We start from the raw sequence: 22,661 nt of genomic DNA, 5'->3' as shown, positions 1-22,661 counted from the left end.
GACACTGTGTTTGGTTACGTTGTTTATTTTACTCTAACCTTAATAATGAGCCCGACGCTGCTGCTGCCTGGGTCAGACCCTGGGTTGTCCGTGGCCTGTAGTCTCTCGGAAGGAGTGGGAGGGCAGAGGTCAAAGGAAAGTAGCCATGTTTCCTGCCTCCTGCAGAGTTTAACTCATTAGATCACTGAACCTTAGATTCCACCTGTGTCCTCTAAATACAGCAACATAATTGCTCCCCCTTCAAGGCCTTCAGTTTAGCTATTCACCAGTGGCTCCTAATGTAGTGCGCATGTCTGCTACGGTCAGCTCTACGTTCGTCGTTGGCGTTGTGGTCGCTACTACTACTTAGACGCCGCCCTCGCACGCTGATGTCATTTCTTTCTTTTTCCGCTCCAGCAGCTCAGATCCAGAGAGAGCGGTACCTCCAGTCACATTTTGACTGACTTTTTTGTGACTTTCATTGACACCATCTTTGAGTCTATTGATTCCGAGTGCATTTTAGGGATGCTCGGTTTCAAGGCTTGCGGTTCCTGACGAAAACTGATGTTGTTGACGGATCGGCACTGCGTGTGCCTGTGGTGCCTCAAACGCGAGCACGATCGCAAGTTGTGTTCCGACTTCTGGACCATGAATCTGAAGTCTTTGCGGGAGCGGTCCCATAAGCTTCTCGAGGCCCGGCAGTCTGCTCTGCGCCGTTCAAGGTCCCAGTCGTGCAGGAAGTTGAGGGACCGGGGGCGGAGCCACCACCACCACTCGTCCTCGAAGTCTTTGCACTCCTCAGTCGAAGCACAAGAAGAAGTAGAAAAGGCATTGTCGCTCTTCGACTTCTCCCTGTCCGTCCGCCGATGCGACCAGGGATGTGGGTGGTGCCCATCCAGCGGCTCCACATGCAGAGCCCGAAGGGTCGACTCCGAGTTTCCCTCCCTTTCCGGGACCCAGAGTGACCTCAGCCCAGCTTCAAAGCTTTTACCAAGCGATGCATGCCATCTTTGGACAGCCCGACTCCGCTGGCACACCTTCGGGCCCCGCACACATGGCTGAGGGCTCTGAGCCTTCGATGCCGGCGGCTTCGGCCCCGGCACCACAGGGTCCCCTCGGATCCAGGCCTGGCACCAGATTCCACTGGCACCACATCCGCAGCCGACGCAGGTTGTGTTCCCAGCCGGCGTCAACCCCGGCCTCCATCCCAACGTGGACACGGAGCCGGACCGGCATCGACCAATGCCTGATCCGGCGCCGGCAGGTACTTTTGTACAGTTGGCAACCAGAGGAGGGCGAGGAGGACTGGAAGAGGTCTGGGGACCCTTTAACTGTCCAGTTGGAGGCTGCTCCGGACTGGAGAGAGGAGTTGGGGGAAGCCAGTGGTCTGGATACCTCCCCAGACCTTGGCATGTTGTCTCCTCCTACCGAGCCTAAGGAGAAGGGAGCGTCTTACGCAGTGGTGTTGTGTAGGGCAGCTGAGGCTCCCAACCTCGACCTACCTACGGTGGCAGTCAGGACTAACCTCCTGACAGAGGTGATTCAACCGACAGCGAGCTCTTCAGAGCCCCTGCTGACGATCAATGAAGCCCTAACTGACATCCTTTTGGGCACCTGTTCGAGGCCCAACACAGGGGCTCCGGTGGATAGGATGCCCTATGCCACGGCTCGGCTCCAGGTGACCCCACTTTCCTCTCCCAACACCCCACCCCTGAGAGCTTGGTGGTCCAAGCCTCAATGTCCAAAGGCACATTCCCTACTGCACCACCTGATAGGGAATCCACAAAGCTGGACCATCTTGGGAAGAAGATGTTTTCTTTCTCCAGCTTGGGACTGCGGTCAGTAAACACTGCATGTCTCTTGGGCCGTTGCACCCACTCTGTGAAAGGGGTACCCTGCAAGGTTCCACCCAGAGCCACAGGCCGGTGCAAGCTGCTCATCCCATGCCCGGCCGGGGACATACGGCCCACAGCCATAAGCCTGGGGGCCAGCAAGCAGGCCATTCCACCCCCGCCCCCTCTTCAGCGGCCTCTAAACCCTCCTAGTCCGACCTTTGAGGGCCACCAATCGCCAGTGGGCGGCAGGATTCGCCATCACCTCCCCCACTGGCGTTCCATCATGTTGGACAGGTGGGTTTTGCAGATAGTCCGAAGGGGCTACTCCCTCCCCTTCGAGACTACCCTGCCGGCCATGCCACCTCAGTACCATCGAATGTGGGAGGATCACCTGGCCCTCTTCCAACAGGAAGTTACGGCTCTCTTGGCCAAGGGAGCCATCAAGCGAGATCCTGCCCCAGAAGTAGGTCGTGGTTGCTGGTCCCACTACTTTCTGGTGCCCAAGAAGGAAAAAAGGCCTGCGTCCTATCGTGGATCTCAGGATCGTCAACCGCTTCCTCCGGAAGGAGAAGTTTAAAATGTTGACGCTAGCTCACGGCCTGTCGGCCCTCGACCTTGGAGAATGGATGGTAGCGTTGGACTTGCAGGACGCTTACTTTCACATCCCCGTCCTGCCGGCGTTACCTGCGGTTCACGGTGGGCCAAGAGCACTTTCAGTTTACTGTGCTCCCCTTCAGCCTTATCAGCACCCCTCAAGTGTTCACAGAGGTGATAGCGGTGGTCGCAGCTCATCTGCGCAGATCAGGGGTTCCAGTCTTCCCCTATCTCGATGACTGGCTGTTAAAGGTGGACTTGCTCCAGGCAGTCGTCTCCCACCTCCAGACTACGGCAGACCACCTGCACTCGCCGGGGTTCGTTATAAATATGCAGAAGTCACACCTGACTCCCTCTCAGAAGCTCCTCTTCATCAGAGTGGTTCTGGACACAACGCCGTTTTGGGCTTATCTGGGATATTCGGGCTATGATTCCGATCTTTCTGCCTCTATCCCGGGTTTCGTTCAGGATGATCCTGAGGCTGCTTGGCCTCATGGCCTTCTGCATCCTGCATGTGGATCATGCAAGGTGGCATATGTAGGCTCTGCAGTGGGACCTAAAGTTCCAGTGGGCACAGCATCAGGGGACTTGTCCGATTGCATCCAGATCTCAGAGGGCACTGCATGATAATTGCAGTAAAGACTAACGAACCAGTATTGGGTCAACTGTCAAGGTTGGCACTCCGCAGGATCGTTGTGATGTGACAAAGCTCCACCTCCGGACCTCCCAAACACCCTGATTAGTACTGCACAGGGTGTTCGAGTGATACGGCGAGGGAAAAAACCCCTAAAAGGGGAAAAACCCGGGAAAGGAAAGGAAGGGAGCAGCTGGGAAAGGGAAGCTGTGAAAAGAAAAAGTACACAGGTCAATACAAGTAACGAAACCCTACTCTCTTTCAATTCTCACTGAAACAATAGTCTAAAGCCACCTGCCTGTTGCTGCCCTTTGCACGTCCAGCCAACCTCTACTCCTTCTTCTCTCCTTCCCTGTACAACAGGAATGCCAGCGTTAGTATGTGTGTGTAAAACACCGTTATAGGGACATACATAGAGGAGGGAGGAAACCTACCCCGGTGGGAACAACCACCCGCTCCAATCAATATCCTAGGTCACAGCAGACCTGAGAAGTGGATTCCATCATCCACAGAACCCGGTTAGTTCCTGATATCAAATGGCTGTACTCTAAACACGGTAAGGCGTAGTTACTGCACCACCACCCTCCGCTTTGGTACATATAAGTCATCAACACAAAACAGTTAGTCACCCCAAACACGGCAAGGCGTAGTTCCAGCACCACCACCCTCCGCTTTGGTACCTGTAAGCTTTCCACACAAAATAGTCAGTACCCCAAACACGGCAAGGTGTAGTTACCGCACTACTGCCCTCCGCTTTGGTACCTGTATTCCACAACCATTAGTGCAAACCATAAATCACTGTTTTTCATGTCGGCAATGTGAAGGAAGAACCCCCTCTACATTCCGCCACTAGACGAGATCGAAGAACCCACAGTCAACACAAGATATGTGAGTAGCCACTCACTGTCTCCACAGTTACTGCAACAAAACAAAAACGCCCCAGATGAAGGCTGAGTCTGACTCCTGTGAGCAGGCTCACACGCTACTAATGCCACGAGCGCCACATGGAATAGCGCGGTAGTGTACCAGGACGTTGGAATCACCGGCAGGGATTCTTCCCGACTCACAGCAGGACAAGCCAGAGAACCGCCAGAGCTTCCGCGGGAAAGGCGGAAAGAATCAAGTACACCCGCGCCCTGTCCAAGGCGCGCTATATCGCTGCGCCGCTAGGAAGCATGGGTAATGTAGTTCTGTAGCTGCGCATCATGGGGGATGTAGTGTTTGCTGCTCAAAGTCATGCAGGCGCAAAGTCAGATCCTGACAGTACGCCCTCCTCCCAGGCGCCTCCTAGGACCCGGTTTGGACGGACACCTCAAATGGAAAGAACGCACAGCCCTAGGTGCATGTACATTGCTCCATGGCTCCCACGAGTCGTCCTCCGCGGAATAACCCTTCCAGGAGACCAGATACCAGAGCACACCTCGGCGTAACTTGGAATCCCGGATGGACCTCACCTCGTATTCCACCCCTTTTTCGCCATCTACTGGCGGCGGCGCCACCCTGCGCTTCGAGTAGGCTCTCTTCAGAAGGTGGACATGGAACACAGGATGGATACGTAAAGAACCAGGCAACCTCAGTCTATAGGCCACAGGATTCACCTGCCGAACAATCGGATAAGGACCAATGTAACGAGGGTGGAATACACTCCGAAGCTTAAAGCGTATGTTCTTTGTGGAGAGCCACACTCTGTCTCCAGCCTTGAACTGGGGACCAGGCCTTCTGTGTTTATCAGCCCACCTCTTGTACACATCCTTTGCCCTTGCCAGATGTTTCTGGACACCCTTATGCACCCTTCTCAGCGCCCGGACTTGCGACAGAACGGAGGGATGGTTGGAGACTTCTACAGGGAAATCCACTGGTATGGTATGTGCGTCATACCCGTAATTAGCCTTAAAAGGAGACACTCCAGTAGAACTATGCCAGGCGTTGTTGTAGGCTAGCTCTGCCATCCACAACAAATCCACCCAAGATTCATGGGCCTCCCGGGAATAGCACCGCAAGTATTTCTTCAAAGTCTGGTTCAGCCTTTCGGTCTGGCCATCGGTTTGGGGATGGAAGCTAGTTGAAAGAGCCGCTTCAATGCCCAGAGCTTTACACCACAGTTTCCAAAAGCGTGCCACGAACTGGGGACCCCTATCAGACACGATCACCTGAGGAAGACCGTGTAACCGTATGACCTGGGACGCCAACAGTTGAGCGGTTTGTCCTGCTGTAGGGAGGTTTTTGCACGGGATGAAATGACCCATTTTGGTTAGGTTATCCACCACAACCATAACAGCCGAACACCCTTGATCCAGTGGTAAGCCTGTGATGAAATCCAGACTTATATTCTGCCATGGTCGAGCAGGCGTAGGCATAGGCATCAGCAGGCCTTTTTGTTTGCTGTTTTCTCCCTTTGCCCTTGCACACGTGTCGCACTTTTGCACCGCACTGGGCCACGTCCACAGCCAAAGATTCCCACCAGAAATGTCTTTTGAGGAGATGCACATTCGTTTCCACTGCCGTGGCAGCAGAATAAGACGATGACAGAACAGCGACATGTGAGGGAGAACTGGACACCATATGGTCTCCACAATGCTCAGGCAGAAACCAGAACGTTTTAGTCTTCCATTCCACAACCGGGTTGTGATGGCATAACCAGGGCATTCCCAGGATCACCTCGTACTGAGGTGCTGCTATGATGTTTAGCGATAAGGTCTCTGAGTGGACTATGCCTTTCTGTCTCACCGAGAGCCCTATCTCGCAGGTTTTTTCCGTTATCTGTCCTGATTTCAAAGGTTGCCCATCCACCGCTAAGACTTCCTCAGGGTTTTCTCTCGGTACACGAGGCAAGGACAGCCTAGATACCAAACCATCATCGATAAAATTGCCTGTGGCCCCAGAATCCAACATGACCAACACCTTATGGAACGATTGTTCGCATTCCAATGTCATTGCAACAACCAGATGGGATTCTGTCTCACCTATCCCTTTAGTAGAAAGAGAAGTAAGTTTCCACTCCTTCTCTTCTTCCACCGCCTGTTTTTTGTCCTTATCTCGGTCTAGATCAACCCCGGTGGTAGACACCGCCACTTTCTTGAACCTGCCACCAGTAGACGCCTTAGGCTTTGAAGGGAACTCACGTACATAATGTCCCTTTTTGCCGCAGTACATACATAGCCCTTGTGTTCTCCTGACTTCCCTTTCTTCTCTAGACAATGGTGCTCTAAGGGCTCCTATCTCCATCGGTTCCGGGCTGTTCTCCGCTCCCCCTGACACCTTCCGAGGGGAACGATCCACATACAACGAGCCTCTTTCCCATTTTCTCCTAGAACTCCCTCTGTCTGTCAGTCTGCTATCCAGTCTCAAGGCAAGATTAACCATGTCTACACATGTTCTAGGTTGAGGATCCACCTGGGCTATAACATCTTTTAAATCTTCCTTCAAACCCTGATAAAAAGGGACATCCTTTTCTCTTCTGGCCACTCCGCCTCAGCCACCAATTTATTGAACTTAGTCAGATAGGTAATCAACTCGCCCCTTCCCTGTCTTAACTCCAATAGCTCTCTATCAGCACTAAAATTGGTAGCTCTGCGGTCAAACACTTTCTCAAATTCGGTTCTAAAGGCCGACCAATCGGACAAAATGGCATCATTATTTTTGACTAAAGGCACTGCCCAGTTGGCCGCATCCCCTACCAAATAAGAAATGGCAAAAGCCACTCTGGAATGGTTGGTCGGGAATGAAGCCGGTTTGCACGAAAAGTGCATCAACACCTGAGTCAAAAAGACTTGTATTTTCCCTGGATCCCCTGAATACCTTTCAGGATTGGCTAGGGGGATGGGCGGAGGTACTGTTACCTGTATGGAAGACGCAGCAGAGGAAGCATTAAAGGGGTTCTTTGACAACTGTTCTACCTTGTCACGCAGTGCTGCAGTTTCGGCTTTGGAAGAAGCCAACTCCTGCTGCACTAACACTAGCGCATGCAACACGTCCTCCATGGACGCCATTTCTCACAGTCACAACGACCAGGCAGAGTGTAATTCGTAGGTACTTGATTCTGTCAAGGTTGGCACTCCGCAGGATCGTTGTGATGTGACAAAGCTCCACCTCCGGACCTCCCAAACACCCTGATTAGTACTGCACAGGGTGTTCGAGTGATACGGCGAGGGAAAAAACCCCTAAAAGGGGAAAAACCCGGGAAAGGAAAGGAAGGGAGCAGCTGGGAAAGGGAAGCTGTGAAAAGAAAAAATACACAGGTTAATACAAGTAACGAAACCCTACTCTCTTTCAATTCTCACTGAAACAATAGTCTAAAGCCACCTGCCTGTTGCTGCCCTTTGCACGTCCAGCCAACCTCTACTCCTTCTTCTCTCCTTCCCTGTACAACAGGAATGCCAGCGTTAGTATGTGTGTGTAAAACACCGTTATAGGGACATACATAGAGGAGGGAGGAAACCTACCCCGGTGGGAACAACCACCCGCTCCAATCAATATCCTAGGTCACAGCAGACCTGAGAAGTGGATTCCATCATCCACAGAACCCGGTTAGTTCCTGATATCAAATGGCTGTACTCTAAACACGGTAAGGCGTAGTTACTGCACCACCACCCTCCGCTTTGGTACATATAAGTCATCAACACAAAACAGTTAGTCACCCCAAATACGGCAAGGCGTAGTTCCAGCACCACCACCCTCCGCTTTGGTACCTGTAAGCTTTCCACACAAAATAGTCAGTACCCCAAACACGGCAAGGTGTAGTTACCGCACTACTGCCCTCCGCTTTGGTACCTGTATTCCACAACCATTAGTGCAAACCATAAATCACTGTTTTTCATGTCGGCAATGTGAAGGAAGAACCCCCTCTACATTCCGCCACTAGACGAGATCGAAGAACCCACAGTCAACACAAGATATGTGAGTAGCCACTCACTGTCTCCACAGTTACTGCAACAAAACAAAAACGCCCCAGATGAAGGCTGAGTCTGACTCCTGTGAGCAGGCTCACACGCTACTAATGCCACGAGCGCCACATGGAATGGCGCGGTACTGTACCAGGACGTTGGAATCACCGGCAGGGATTCTTCCCGACTCACAGCAGGACAAGCCAGAGAACCGCCAGAGCTTCCGCGGGAAAGGCGGAAAGAATCAAGTACACCCGCGCCCTGTCCAAGGCGCGCTATATCGCTGCGCCGCTAGGAAGCATGGGTAATGTAGTTCTGTAGCTGCGCATCATGGGGGATGTAGTGTTTGCTGCTCAAAGTCATGCAGGCGCAAAGTCAGATCCTGACATCAACTGCAGATCCCGCTCCCTTCCCAACCAGAGCACACAGTGGTGATGGACTCATCACTTCTGGGGTGGGGCGGCCACATGGGAGAGGCGGAGATCAGAGGCTGGAACATCAGGGCATATCCCTGGCGGTTCAACACCTGGCGGGTTCTCTGAATGTCAGGGCGGATGAACTCAGCGGCAGGTGCATGATGGGTCATGAATGGCGTCTTCACTAGGAGGTGGCGCAAGGTCTCTTTCAGCAGTGGGGAGAGCATTGGTTAGATATATTCACCACAGAAGAGAACGCGCAATGTCAGCAATTCTGCACGTGGGAATTTCCAAGGCGACACTCGCTGGGCGACACTTTTCGTCGCGAGTGGAATTGCGGACTTCTATTCGCCTTTCCTCCTATATCACTTCGGCCCAGAGTGCTGAAGAAGATCAAGTGCGACCCGGCCCAAGTCATCCTTTTGGCTCCGGATTGGGCACAAAGAGTCTTGTATCCCGAGCTGTTACACATGTCGATCAATTCTCTGATCTGAGTGCCTCTTCTTGAGGCTCTTCTGTCGCAGCAGCGGGGGCCGGTCCTCCACCTGAACCTGTCCAGTCTCCACCTCCTTGCATGGAGATTGAGCGTGACAGTCAACAGCCTTCGATCTTCCTCCCAAAGTCTGTGATGTTATCTTGGCAGCCAGGCGTCCCTCCACTAAGACAGTATACACCTGTAGATGGAACGAATTTGTGGCATGGTGCACAGCAACGGCTGTGGATCACCTTTCTGCTCCTCTTTCTGAGGTTCTCTTGTTCCTTCTTTCTTTGGCCCAGCAGGGCTCTGCTCTGGGCACCCTTAAGGGCTATCAGCCATTTCCGCCTTTCTTAGGCTTCCTGATCAGCCTTCTCTTTTCAAGTCCCCTGTAGTAAATCGCTTCCTTAAGGGCATTACTCATCTTTTTTCCACCTGTTCCCTTCATAATGCCTCAGTGGGACTTGAACTTGGTTCTTACTTACCTTATGTGCACTCCATTTGAGCCGCTTCATAACTGTCCTCTCAGACTTCTTGCTTTAAAGATGGCCTTTCTGGTTGCCTTCACCTCTGCTCGCAGGGTGAGTGAGCTCCAAGCTCTTTCTTCCAAGCCTCCCTTTCTGGCTGTCCATCCGGACAAGGTTGTCCTTAAAACTAGACATTCCTTTCTTCCCAAGGTAGTTACTTCTTTTCACATTGGCCAAACCATCACTTTGCCCACCTTTTTTCCGCCTCCGCATCCTTCTAAGCACCAAAGAGAGGCTCCACCGTCTGGATCCAAAACGTGTGCTTTCTTTCTACTTGGATCGCACAAATCAATTCCGGGTGGACGACCAACTCTTTGTTGGTTACGTTTGCGTTAAGAAAGGCTGAGCCGTGTACAAACGGACCTCCTCCAGGTGGGTCGTTCTGTGCATCAAATCCTGCTATTCTTTTGCAAAGAAGGAGCCTCCAGTGGGGCTGCGCACCCATTCCACCAGGGCGACGGCAGCCACTACTGCTTTGGGTCCTGGAGTTCCTCTCTGTGACATCTGTCAGGCAGCTACGTGAGCGTCGCTGCACATGTTCAGAAGACACTACTGCCTGGACAGCCAAGTCTGGAGAGACGGCTTCTTTGGCCGTTCTGTTCTCCAGGACTTTCTGGTGTGATCTTGGTTCGCAGAACCACCACCGGGGTTAGTATTGCTGGGGTATCGATTTTCTGGTAAGGAATATATGACTAACTGTCTCTTTCAGATGAACAAGTTACTTATCTTCGGTAACAACATATCTGTAAGAGACAAATATTAGTTATAGATTCCTCACCGCTCCACCCATCCTCCCTGTTCTGCGAACTGACTTCTAGGGCTAAGGACTTCCTTTCAGGGCCCTAGTTTTGTGCACCAGTGGTCAGTGTCTTGCATGGCACTGCCCTTCTGGCGCTGGATGTCGTGTAAATGAACTGACATCAGCGCGCAAGGGCGGCATCTAAGTAGCTGCTGCAATGTCATTCCTGCGACCACGACGCCAACGATGAACGGGGAGCCGACTGACGCCACCTTTTGATGCGCAGGGGTACTGGTGATGAAAAATTCTCCGTATCCAGTCTCACGCCTGGGGTAATTCACAAGGTATGGATTCTATAACTAATCTATGTCTCTTACAGATATATTGTTACCGAAGGTAAGTAACTTGTTCATTAACGCTACTTTTTCTACAGCGTCAGATTCAATAACGTTTTAGATGTCCTGCTTGAATTTGTTAGCAAACCACTTCTGTCGTTCGCAAGAACTCAATGGCACTCTGCATGTTTCCTTGAGGAAATAGTCAAATAGACTTCCATCAATCAGCCGCATGGCGGCAAGTGTACGCTTGTGACAAGAAAGTGACATTAATTAATAATATGTGAACAGAAAAAGGAAAAGGCAGGGTGTGTGAGACTAGACTGCACCCTCCCTTGTTAATGGCATGGTAACAGACGCATTTTTTGAATCACGCTATTGTGAATGTGAAGTGGTGTCAATTTACGTTATTAATGCAGTTTGCACTCTTCAAGTTATATTTCGCTTTTTTGATCTTTGTAAGGCATCACCGGGCACAAAAGTACAGTTTCCCAATCCAAAGGGACCGCATTTATGTAAAGTTAAAACCTTGCTATGCCCAGGGCTGGTGTCAGACAGCCTGTGTGGAGACACCTCTGTCGAGGGGCGTTTTGCCACTCATGTGGACCCCGACCTTCTTGCCACCCTCTTCACAGTGTCTACGGTCTTTGGGGTGATTGCTGCTGACTGGTTGTATGTGGTGTGTACACATGTGACATGTGTGCCTTGTGGGCCTCCAGGCTGTAGGAGCTTGTGTTTACTGACGTCACACTCTCATCCTAGTGACATTGTATTTCTTTGGCAGGGGTGGACTTAGGGTACCAAGTTGTTATTGGAAAGAGTGATTTTAGTTGTGTTTGTATGTTAGGCCTTATAAATGTTTGTCACTGCTGCTGTTCCCTATACATATAAAATGTGTACTTTAACATTGTCTGACTCACTTCACCCATCTTCTAGCCGCTGCTTCATTCCTGAGAGGTGAACGGTGAGTAGCTCTCGATGGAAGATAAGTCGCACTGTCGTGTTATGCTACCAGAGCTTTGTGTAGCGCCGTTTGTAAAGCCACACAGTGGTGTTGGCTTCTGTTACCTTCACTGCCAGGCCTCGTCTCAAGGATTCTGTCACAGATTGGAATCTGGGGGCATATTATAAACAACTAGCGATATTTATCGCTAAATAAGCTTAGCGACATTTTTATATCGCCGCGCATCGCCAGATTTTATCGCAGAGATAACGTGCTATTAGCAACGTTTATCTCCAAAGTGATAAAATATCCGGCGATAGCGGTGAAATGCGTGAATATCGCTGGAAACCCAGCGATATTCAGGCATTATCCCTAATAGGGACTTAGCTTGAATATCCACCTCCCATTGGATATACAGGCTAAGAACTGGTCTGAGCAGGCGTTAGTTTTCAGCGATATTCGCGCTTATCGCAAAAAATGTTGTCGCTACGCCTGCGCTGTTAATAGGCGATAGCGATGTTAGTGACTGCTTTCAGTCGCTAACAGGTTGGGTACGCCCACTTTGCATGTCATTAGCGATAAATATCGCTGACATGCAAAGCAGGCCCCAAACCGCTCGCTATCGCCTAAAATCTGTCGCTAACTGATGTTAGCGACAGCTTGCTAATAGGGTGATGAAATTATCGCCGCTTTGCGGCCGAAAACAGCCGCAATAGCGGCGATAATTTTATTTCGCCTGCCTTGGTAATATGCTCTTGGGGTTTTCTATTTGAGTTTGATGGTCATTAATCTAGGTGTGTCTAATATTTCCCATGTATATTTTGGCTGTGGCGTGACTGGGTTTATGCTCATCCAACCCATGAAACACATGCCTGCTCAGAGCACTGATATGACACAGCTCTTTATCTCTGTCTGATGTAAGTGTGAACATTCAGTGGATCAATTCATATGATGTTTCAAACCTTTCCCCTGTAGTGCACAGTGCAAATGGCTGTATTTCTCCCTAACTTAATTCAATTTCTTGTATAATGGCAATGCTGGCATTTCTGCATCTTGATGCTGCACACATTAGTGTATGATCTTTGTAGGAAAATGTGCCTTTTTGCAAGATTTGTCTGCTGGGTGTTGGACTCTGAACACTGGATCACTGCTGCCTAGAGCCCGGTGTATGTACTCTGACCCCTAAAAACATGTTAAATTGATTTGTCCCAGTATTGGAACTTTCATAGATTCCCATGCTTTGTATCATTCCCCGTCGTCGGAATGGGAGCCTCGGTAGTATCACAACCATAGGAACAAAAGAGAAAAAATAGGCCTAGGCCTCATCTTATTTGTATCCTATCATCCTCTTTGTGTAAAAGAGACCAAACTCCTATCAGGACCATACAGAATAGCCTCACCCCCTAGAACCTTCCTGAGAGAGCTCAGAGCCTCAGATTTTTCTACCGCACGTTGTGCTAGGGAGTCTCCACTGAGCTCTGCTCAGTTTTCTCAATCTTATTGGTTATTTCTTCAATTTTTCTACTGAATTCAAGACATGTCTGACAAGGAGAAGAAGGCCTTATTCAGGTCCTGTGCCTCTTGTGGGAAAAAACGACTTTTTGTGGAGGATAAGCATGAAAGCTGGTTTTATTGCTTATACCCGGACCACAAGGCCACAGACTGCAAAATTTGTAGAACCTTCTCTACAAAGACTCTTCGTGACAGAGAGGGTCGGCTTTTGACCTGGCTTCAAAAGATGAAGACTCGAAAGGAGGTGCTCTCATCAGATGAAGAGGATTCAACATCTCTAGCGTCCTCACACAGATCCAGGAAGAGGGGTAGGTCTCCCCCTTGTTCTTCTTCAGCTGAGCCCCTGAGTTCCACAAGAGCGACGTCCACCTGGTTTAGGGCAGGACATGGTGGCCATGCCCGCCTCTCTAATCTCTTATCTACAGATGATGCTGCAGGACTATAGAAACAGGTTTCCTTCGGAACCTTCAATGCAGTCTGCGCAACCTCCACCTCAGGTGTTGCCACAAGCGCAGCCAGTTATCAGTCTGCCTCCTTCGCCAGTGGTGCCCCTCACGCCACCACCGGTCATACCTATGGTCCTTTCCCGGACACCGGATCCCGAACCCGCCAATACTGTCCAGCAGGATACCTCTTCGGATGATGATGTACAGGTGGATCCCTTGACTGATCCATTGCAGGACCCAGACTTGGATCAAGGTGACAGTGGGCTACAAGATCCAGACGCCACTGGTCGGGATACTTCTATTTCCCCTCCAGTTGATATAGGGGGGTTCCATAACCTGATGGAGAGAGCGTCAAAGAGGTTTGGACTGCCAATTACGAGAGAAGAGTCTGAATGTTTCCTCTATGATTTCAAGGAACAATACAGAAGATCTGTCAAGTCCATTCCCATAATTGAACATGTGTGGGAGGAAGGTATGAAAATCATGCAAAATCCGGCTACTGTTATTCCGGTTCTCCCCAGACTGGAAAAGAAGTATAAGGCCCCAGAGGGCAGTCCAGCTTGTCTTCTTGGACAGCCGAAGCTTGACTCGGTGATCTCACAGGCCGCCCAAAGCAAGTCCAAAAACCCGTCAACACCTTTGACTACGCCTCCGGACAAGGACGGTAGGCGCCTGGATAACGTGGGGAAGAGGTTTTCTTCCATGGCCAGCTTGCTTGTTAGAGCAGCAAATGCTCTCGCCATTCTAGGCAGATACGATCGCCAGATGTGGTGTGACATGGAACCGTTTGTGGAACAACTGCCAGACTCCACAAGGGATGAGGCCAAGAGAGTGCTGATGGAGGGAGAGAAATCCTCCTCCGAAGTTATCGACTGTGCTATGTGTGAGAAGTTGGCCTGGTATATGATGCTCACTAGTTCTAGTGATCACCTTGTACCATGCCAAGCAACCCGTATGATGATTGGTTGTAAGTCAACCTTATAGACCAGCTATCCTAGTAGCGTGGACAAAGCAGTCTTAGGCTAAACTCTGTATAGGCATGTGAAGCAAGCTGTTTTACCATACACAATCCCCTTGAATACCAAATGAAAGGACACCACACAGATATATATTGAAAATATATATATATATTTATTTACTACAAATATCCCCTATACTCTTTATGAGCACAGAAGCAAATGCGTTAAAATAAAACCCAGTTTAAATATACAAAAGTTGCACAATATGGATGAGCCCTAGGGGCCACTTAAACCATATACTAAAATAGTGGTATAAGAACCACCAATTGGAAAGGAAATAGGCCTAGGGCCTGGGGAATCGCTGGAGCTGTTCGGGACTAACAGTGAAGAAGTCGGGAAAGGCCCGCGGGACTCGGGTGCAGCGCTTAAAGCACACGCATGCACCAATGCAATGTCAATGGTGCGTAAAAGTTATAAAGTTACTGTTTTAGGAACCTTCCGACTGACCTAGAAGGACAAAACTTTAGATCTAGGCACTAGAGGTGTGTTCCAGTGTAGGAACACCGGCGTTGCTGAGTTACCTCACCCACAGGAAGCGGGTGCACAGGTGCCAAGTAGTGTCGGGTTTCGTCACGCAGGTCGATGGTGCCTGGAGATGAAGATGCTGCAGGCGGGTCGTCGAGGAGAGTTCCGGTGGATCCAAGGACGGATCTGAAGATGTGAAGACCTGAAAGCAGAGGGGACAATGTTCAAAGTCACTAGCCAGTGACTACCGTGGAACCAGGATGGAACCAGGCGATGTCGGGTGTAAACAGGTGATGAGGTGCAGCTTGTCTCCGCAGCCACGTGGACACGAAGAGGTCGAGGACGTCCAGGAGTCGATCACGAGCTGTCCCACAAAGGCTCTAGCCTGATGGCGGTGTCGGCAACTTGATTGGAGCAAACAGGCCTTGGCTAATGCAAGCCATGCAGGAAGTGAAGAAAGCTTATTTCTCGGACCAGCAAGGTCAGAGGGGCTGCTCCTTTTTAGGGGAGCGAGGGCCAGTCTGGAGCAACCAGACCAGCAGTGTTGTTTGTAGGTTTCGTCGCCAAGATGGCCGCTAGCCACGTGGCAAGTGGCCGGGATGGCGCGTCGAGTGGCAAAAGGCAAAAGGGCCCCACGCAGATCGTGGAGATGCTGGGGGGCTGATCTTCGGTGCAAATGCTGCTCGGTGGTGGGGCTTCTCAAACCCCAAAGCACAGCGTTGAGGGAGCCTCGGGTGCTGCGCAGTCAACTTCTCGGGGGTCTTTCAAGATGGCCGGTCCCACGTCTCTCGATGCCTCCACGGGTCTCTTCTTTTCAGGGACTGTGGATCGGGCTGTGAGAGGTCTGGGAATCCAGGTCTTGTCGGGCTCTGGGCTCGGGATCCGGCGGGAGGCGGCGGCAAAGCAGACGTTGAGTTGCTGGTTGGTGCCTGTATTCACAGGGTGGTCACTCCTTGGCCACAAGGGAGATTCTCTTCAGTCTTCTGTGCAGCAGAATGTCGAAGTCCAGTTTTCTTCTTAGTTTCAAGTCGAGTTCAGGATGATCTGAAGTCTTGGGACACAGCTCCTACTCTTATTCCAAATCTAGGGGCCGGATTACCTGCTAGGTCCCTCCTCTGGGTGGGACCAGGAAGGGGGGTGGTTACACCCCCTTTCCTTTGTCCATCTCCGTGCCAGGACTGGGGCTGGGAAGCCCCAGCACCGGTTTGGACTGGCTTATGCACAGGGACACCTTGTGTGCCCCAGGCATGTCTCATTCTGTTCAGCCCTGTCCTACCCAATACACAAAACCCTGTCTGGGGTGGTGCTAGCACCTCCCAAGGCAGGAAACCCTTTGTCCAAGCCTCCCTCGCTGGAAGGACTCCCAGCAGCAGGAGTTCAGACTTGTGTCTGTGGTGGCAGCATCCATTTTGTGATGCTGCGGCTCATGTTTAACTTTACCCGGGTTTCAGGTTATGTACATGTTGTGTCTCTCCAGAAGGGTGGAATGCTACCCCCGTCGCCAGAACTGGCGAGGGGGTAGTATTCCAATTCGTATGACACCTTACTCGACATGTTTTGATAAAGCCAAACCAAAGATAGCATTTAACCACGAGGTTCATAATGCACTTAAGAGTATATGGTATGGCAGTATCATGGAACAGCTAAAGGACGTGGTTCCGAAAGCTGCAGACAGGCTCAGCTCATGCTAGAGCACCATCTCACATATTTCCAAGCACTCTGCCTCCAGGATTGATGAGGCCTTCCATAGGAGTGGCTGATAGGAACATATGTGTCCATTTTAAGTTAGATATAGACATACTATACCTAAGTAAGGGGTGATTACACCGACTTACCCCAGCTGAGTGATCAGCCAGTTGTGTCAAATATAGAGGCCAGGCCAGGGGTGGCATAATACATGCTGCAGCCCCTGGTAGGCCTTGGAAACACCTATGCCCTGGGTACCTGGGGTACACTGTTACAGGGGCCAATAAGGTGAACCAGTTCCAATTCGTAATGCACCTAGTGTGCATTGGCATTACTTTAGAGAGAGAACAGCAGGCTGTGGGTCTGATTAGCAGGCCCACAGCCACATTAAGTCATAAACCAGTGAAGCAAAAAGCAAAAATTTGGGGTGACCATAGGATAGCAGACCCTACTCTCCTACACTATGGATATAGCTTCCACGGCTTTTCGGGCCTTAGCAGGGTCAGCGTTGCTACGTCGGCAGGGCTGGTTGAGAGCCACCTGGTTTCGTCAGGAGGTACAAAATAAGATCCTGGATCTCCCATTTGATGGAGAGATGCTTTTCGGTAAGCATGTTGATGATGCCCTGCAAAATATAAAAAAGGATACAGACACGGCAAAGTCTTTGGGATCACTCAACTACCGTAAGCTCCCATTTAGAGGCGCTCGTGGCAGAGGTTTCTCTTCGTATAGGGGCAACACCCAACAGAGATATTCCTCACAATCTTTGCAGTCTTATAAGACTCAATACTCAAATCAACGGCAGGGACAATCGGCGTCTTACTCTTGCCAACCTCCGCGAGGGCGTCAGAACCGTCAGGGACGTGACAACGCCAAGCGGCAATAGCGGCCTCCTGGCTCTACCTACTGTTCCTACCCTCCCAGTCACATCAGTGAGGGGCAGGATATCATTTTGTCTGAACAGCTGGAAGTGTATAACATCGGACCAGTGGGTCCTGAATATTGTACAGAGTGGCCATACGTTGGAATTCCAAGATCTTCCTCCAACAAGAGCTCCGGGCGCCATCTTCACAAAACATCTGGGACTGCTCCATCTCGAAGCTCATCAATTGTTCCTTAAGGGGGCAATAGAACCGGTACCTCTCTCTCAGAGGGGCAGAGGTTTGTATTCCAGGTTCTTCCTGATGCGGAAGACGGCAGAGACTTGGAGCCCCATACTAGACCTACGAGAGCTCAACACTTATCTCATCAAGCTCTCTTTCAGGATGGCCACTCTCCAAGAAATTCTTCCTCTTTTGAACCCAGGCGACTATTTGGCGTCTCTGGATTTAGAGGATGCATATTTCCACATACCGATACACCCAGCTCACAGGCAATATCTGCGATTCACAGTGGGCAAGAGCCATTTCCAATTCAAGGTGCTTCCGTTTGGCCTTCGGTCTGCACTTTGGGTATTCACCAAGGTGTTGGCACCAGTAGCAGCTTTTCTACGAAAACAATCCCTGGAGGTTTTCCCTTACTTGGACAACTGGCTCGTCAAGGCTCCATCTTTCAAGGAAGCCTCTCAAGCTGTTTCGACTTGCATTCAGTTGTTCAGTCACCTGGGCCTTCAGCTAAACAAACACAAGTCAGTTCTACAGCCCTCCAGAGCCACACGGTTCCTTGGGGCCATTTTGGACACCACGCGATGCACAGCTCGTCCTTCGGAAGAGCGTCAACAGAAGTTGATCGTATCAGCTCGCCAACTGTTCCACAAGAAATGCCTTTCAGTCCGTCAATACAAGTCCCTTCTCGGATCGATGGCATCCTGCATACCATTAATACCACATTGCAGGCTGCGAATGCGTCCTCTGCAGGAGGAACTAGACAAACAATGGTGCCAAGCAGGGGGATCATTCAACGACAAGGTGTTGGTGACATCAGCAATGAGAAAGGCATGCGAATGGTGGCTAGTACAAGACAATATCGCACAAGGTCTGACGTTCAGAATTTCACCATCCCCCCTGATCATGACCACGGATGCCTCTTTGGAAGGCTGGGGAGCAGTGCTCCGAGAGCTTCAAGTCAGCGGGCACTGGAGTCCAGAGCAGCGCCAGTGCCATATCAATTTTTTGGAGCTGACGGCCATTCGGTTGGCTTTGCAGGCTTTCCTTCCCAGAGTTCGCAATCATACAGTGCTGGTCCGGACGGACAATACGACGGCCATGCACTACGTCAACAAGCAAGGGGGAACGAGGTCGCAAACTCTGTCCAAGGAAGCTCAGAGGATCTGGGATTATGCGATTCTTCACAGCATCAGTCTGAGAGCCGAACGCCTGGCAGGCTCGCTCAATGTCAAGGCGGATGCCCTGAGTCGCCAGACAGAGGTGACTCACGAATGGGAATTGAATCAGTCCATTCTGGAAAGTGTGTTCTCGGTTTGGGGGACACCAACCATCGACCTGTTTGCCTCTCCGGTGAACACCAAATTCCGGTTTTACGCAAGCAAAGTTCACCATCAGGGATCTCTGGGGAACGCCCTTTCGATGGCCTGGTACAGCGCATTCTTTTACGCTTTTCCTCCAATTCCCCTCATTCCTCGAGTACTCAGGAAAATGAAGGCGGAACCATGCATGATGATTCTCATTGCACCAGCGTGGCCCCGGCAATTTTGGTACACAGAACTCCTGCGGCTCTCCCAGGCTCCTCCAATTCGCTTACGACCAATTCCGTCCCTATTGTCAAGGAATCAGGGACAGGTTTACCATCCGGATCCGAAATTGCTACACTTGACAGCGTGGCTCCTGAACACAGAGAGTTCCGTCATCTGAATCTCTCCCAGGAATGTAGAGAGGTTTTGTCACAGGCTCGAGCACCGAGCACTAATAAAACTTACAAGGCAAAATGGAAGAGGTTCTGCCTATGGTGTCAAAGACAAGGTCTCCATCCTTACAAATCTCTGCCTCATCAACTATTGCCATATATACTATCATTGGCTAAGTCAGGGTTGGCGCATTCGTCTGTGAAGGTACATCTTGCAGCCATATCAAGGTTTCGGCGTAGTTCTTCAGGCCCTTCCTTATGGTCCTCTAGGATTGTTAAACAATTCTTAAAAGGCTTGTTCCGGATGTATCCTCCAGTTCGACCTCCTCCACCAGTTTGGCAGCTCAATCTTGTCCTGTCTCAACTCATGAAAGCTCCGTTTGAGCCGGTGCACAAGGCGGACTTGAAGTTCCTGTCTTGGAAACTTTCCCTCCTCTTAGCTCTTACATCAGCGAGAAGAGTTAGTGAGCTTCAAGCCCTCTCCATAGTGCATCCATTCCTTCAATTCAAAAAGGATGTTCTTATTCTTCGTACCAATCCGAAGTTTATTCCGAAGGTACCGTCTGAGTTCCACTTGAATGAACCTTTGATTTTAAAGTCTTTCTTTCCGCGCCCTTCTACGCCTGTGGAACGCACATTACATTCTTTGGATGTTCAGAGATGCTTGAAATTCTACTTAGAACGCACACGACCCTTTCGAAAATCATCCCAATTGTTTGTGTCCTACAGCGCACCACGGAAGGGGTTTCCTTTGGCAAAGAGTGGCATTTCCCGCTGGATCTCCAGTGCGATTCAATTCTGCCATCAGGAGGCGGGCAAGCCACTGGACAGAAAAGTCTGTGCACATTCCACAAGGTCTGTGGCATTGTCTGTTGCTCTTTTCTCTGGAGTCGCCATAAGTTGTAGAGGAATGGATCTAAATAAATATAAAAATTTGGGCAAAATCTTCATTTTTACTAAATTTATGCGCCCCACTAAACTAAGCGGTATCTTGTGCCATTTTTTTAAAGTTAAAGTAATTTCCTTTAGCAGTGAGTCATAGTTCATTGTTATTACCTTATCGATGTTAGCTGCCAGCTTAATTCCTAGATAAGTCGCACTTATTTTGTCGCATTTCTAAAGCTACTAATTGTATACATTCAGGGGCAGATTTATGAGGCCTTGCGCCACGTTTACGCCGCTGTTGCGTCACGCAAGGCGGCGTAAACATGGCACATCCCTACGAAAGATTTACAACGTGACGCATCTAGGCAGATGGGTCACGTTGTAAAGCCCTGCGCCGCTTGTGGGCGTTCCGGCGCAGGGTGGGCGTTTCGGGGCAGGTGCGCCTCGCAAAAGTGGCTGAGTGAAATCTATAAGATTTCACTCAGTCACTTTCAGGCCAATGCTGCGTCAAAAGCCTGCGCCTGCTTGAAGCAGGCGTAGGTCTTGATGCAGCATTGGTCAGATAGGGCACCCCCGAGCCTTGCTGCAGCTGCGTCGCGCTTGCGACGCAACTCCAGCAATGCGCCGCCTTTACGGCACAGATGCGTCACGCATCTGTGCCGTTTTTGCCCCATGGTGCGCCGCATTATAAATGCGGCGCACCATGGGTGGCGGAGCTGTGGCGCACTGTGGCGCACATTAACTGGCGCATTCCTGGGGATGCGCCAGTTAACATAAATCTGCCCCTAAATGTACTGTGGTACTGTCTTACATGCAATGCATTATGGGTAGAGTGGATTTACCATATCTTCAAAGTGTATCATGCTCACTAGGGGCCTCTAGGTGCAGCGTGCGGTACTGCACCTACACATCTATATTAGACCTTCTATACATATTCCTTCATCTTCTCCACATAGAGTACACCCTAGTCCAGAATTAATATAATATTCTTTTGTCCCATTTCAAACCTACTATTTGTATATATTGAATCTACTGTGGTACTATATTCCATGCAATGCATTATGGGTAGGTTGGATTTACCATATCTTCAAAGTTTATCATGCTCACTAGCGACCTCCAAGAGTAACTTGCGGTACTGCACCTACACATCTTTATTAGACCTTCTATAAATTTCCCTTAATCAGCTGCACATTGAGTACATCCGAATCCAGATTTAATATAACAATGCTTTTGTCGCATTTCAAAGCTACTAATTGTATACATTGAATGTACTGTGGTATTGTCTTACATACAATGCATTATGGGTAGGATGGATTTACAATATCTTCAAAGTTTATCCTGGTCACTAGGGACCTCTAGATGCAACTTGCGGTACTGCACCTACATATCTATGTTGGACCTTCTATACATTTTCCTTCATCAGCTCCACATAGAATACAACCTAATCCAGAATCAAATTAACAATTTTTTTGTCACATTTCAAGGCTACTAATTCTATATATTGAATGTACTCTGGTACTGTCTTTCATGCAATGCATTATGGGTAGGATGGATTTACAATATTTTCGAAATTTATCCTAGTCACTAGGGACCTCTAGACGCAACTTGCGGTACTGCACCTACACATCTATGTTGGACCTTCTATAAATTTCCCTTCATCAGCTCCACATTGATTACAACCTTATCCGGAATTAATATAAAAATTATTTCGGCATATTTCAAAGCTACTAATTGTATATATTGAATGTACTGTTGTACTGTCTTCCATGGAATGCATTATGGGTAGGGTAGATTTACCATATCTTGAAAGTTCATCATGCTCACTAGGGACCTCTAGACGCAACTTGCGGTACTACACCTACACATCTTTGTTAGACCTTCTATAAATTTCCTTTCATCAGCTCCACATTGAGTACAACCTAATCCGTAATTAATATAAAATTTTTTTGTCATATTTCAAAGCTACTAATTGTATATATTGAATGGACTGTGGTGCTGTGGTACTGTGTTCCATGCAATGCATTATGGGGAGGGTGCATTTACCATATCTTCAAAGGTTATCATGCTCACTAGGGACCTCTATGCGCAACTTGCGGTACTGCAGCGTCACATCTATGTAAGACCGTCTATAAATTTACCTTCATCAGCTGCACATAGAGTACAACCTAATCCAGAATTAATATAATGATTCTTGTGTCGCATTTCAAAGCTACTAATTGTTTATTTTGAATGGACTGTTGTACTGTCTTCCATGGAATGCATTATGGGTAGGGTGGATTTACCATATCTTAAAAGTTTATCATGCTCACTAAGGACCTCTAGGAGTAACTTGCCGTACTGCACCTACACATCTATGTTAGACCTTCTATAAATTTCCCTTCATCAGCTCCACATAGAGTGCAACCTAATCCAGAATTAAATTACCATTCTTTTGTAACGTTTCAAGCCTGCTTATTGTATATATTGAATGTTCTGTGGTACTGTCT

The sequence above is a fragment of the Lissotriton helveticus genome, chromosome 12 (genome assembly GCF_964261635.1).
Source record: "Lissotriton helveticus chromosome 12, aLisHel1.1, whole genome shotgun sequence".
Taxonomy (NCBI): Eukaryota; Metazoa; Chordata; class Amphibia; order Caudata; family Salamandridae; genus Lissotriton; species Lissotriton helveticus.
Note: the sequence above shows the minus strand (reverse complement) of the source record.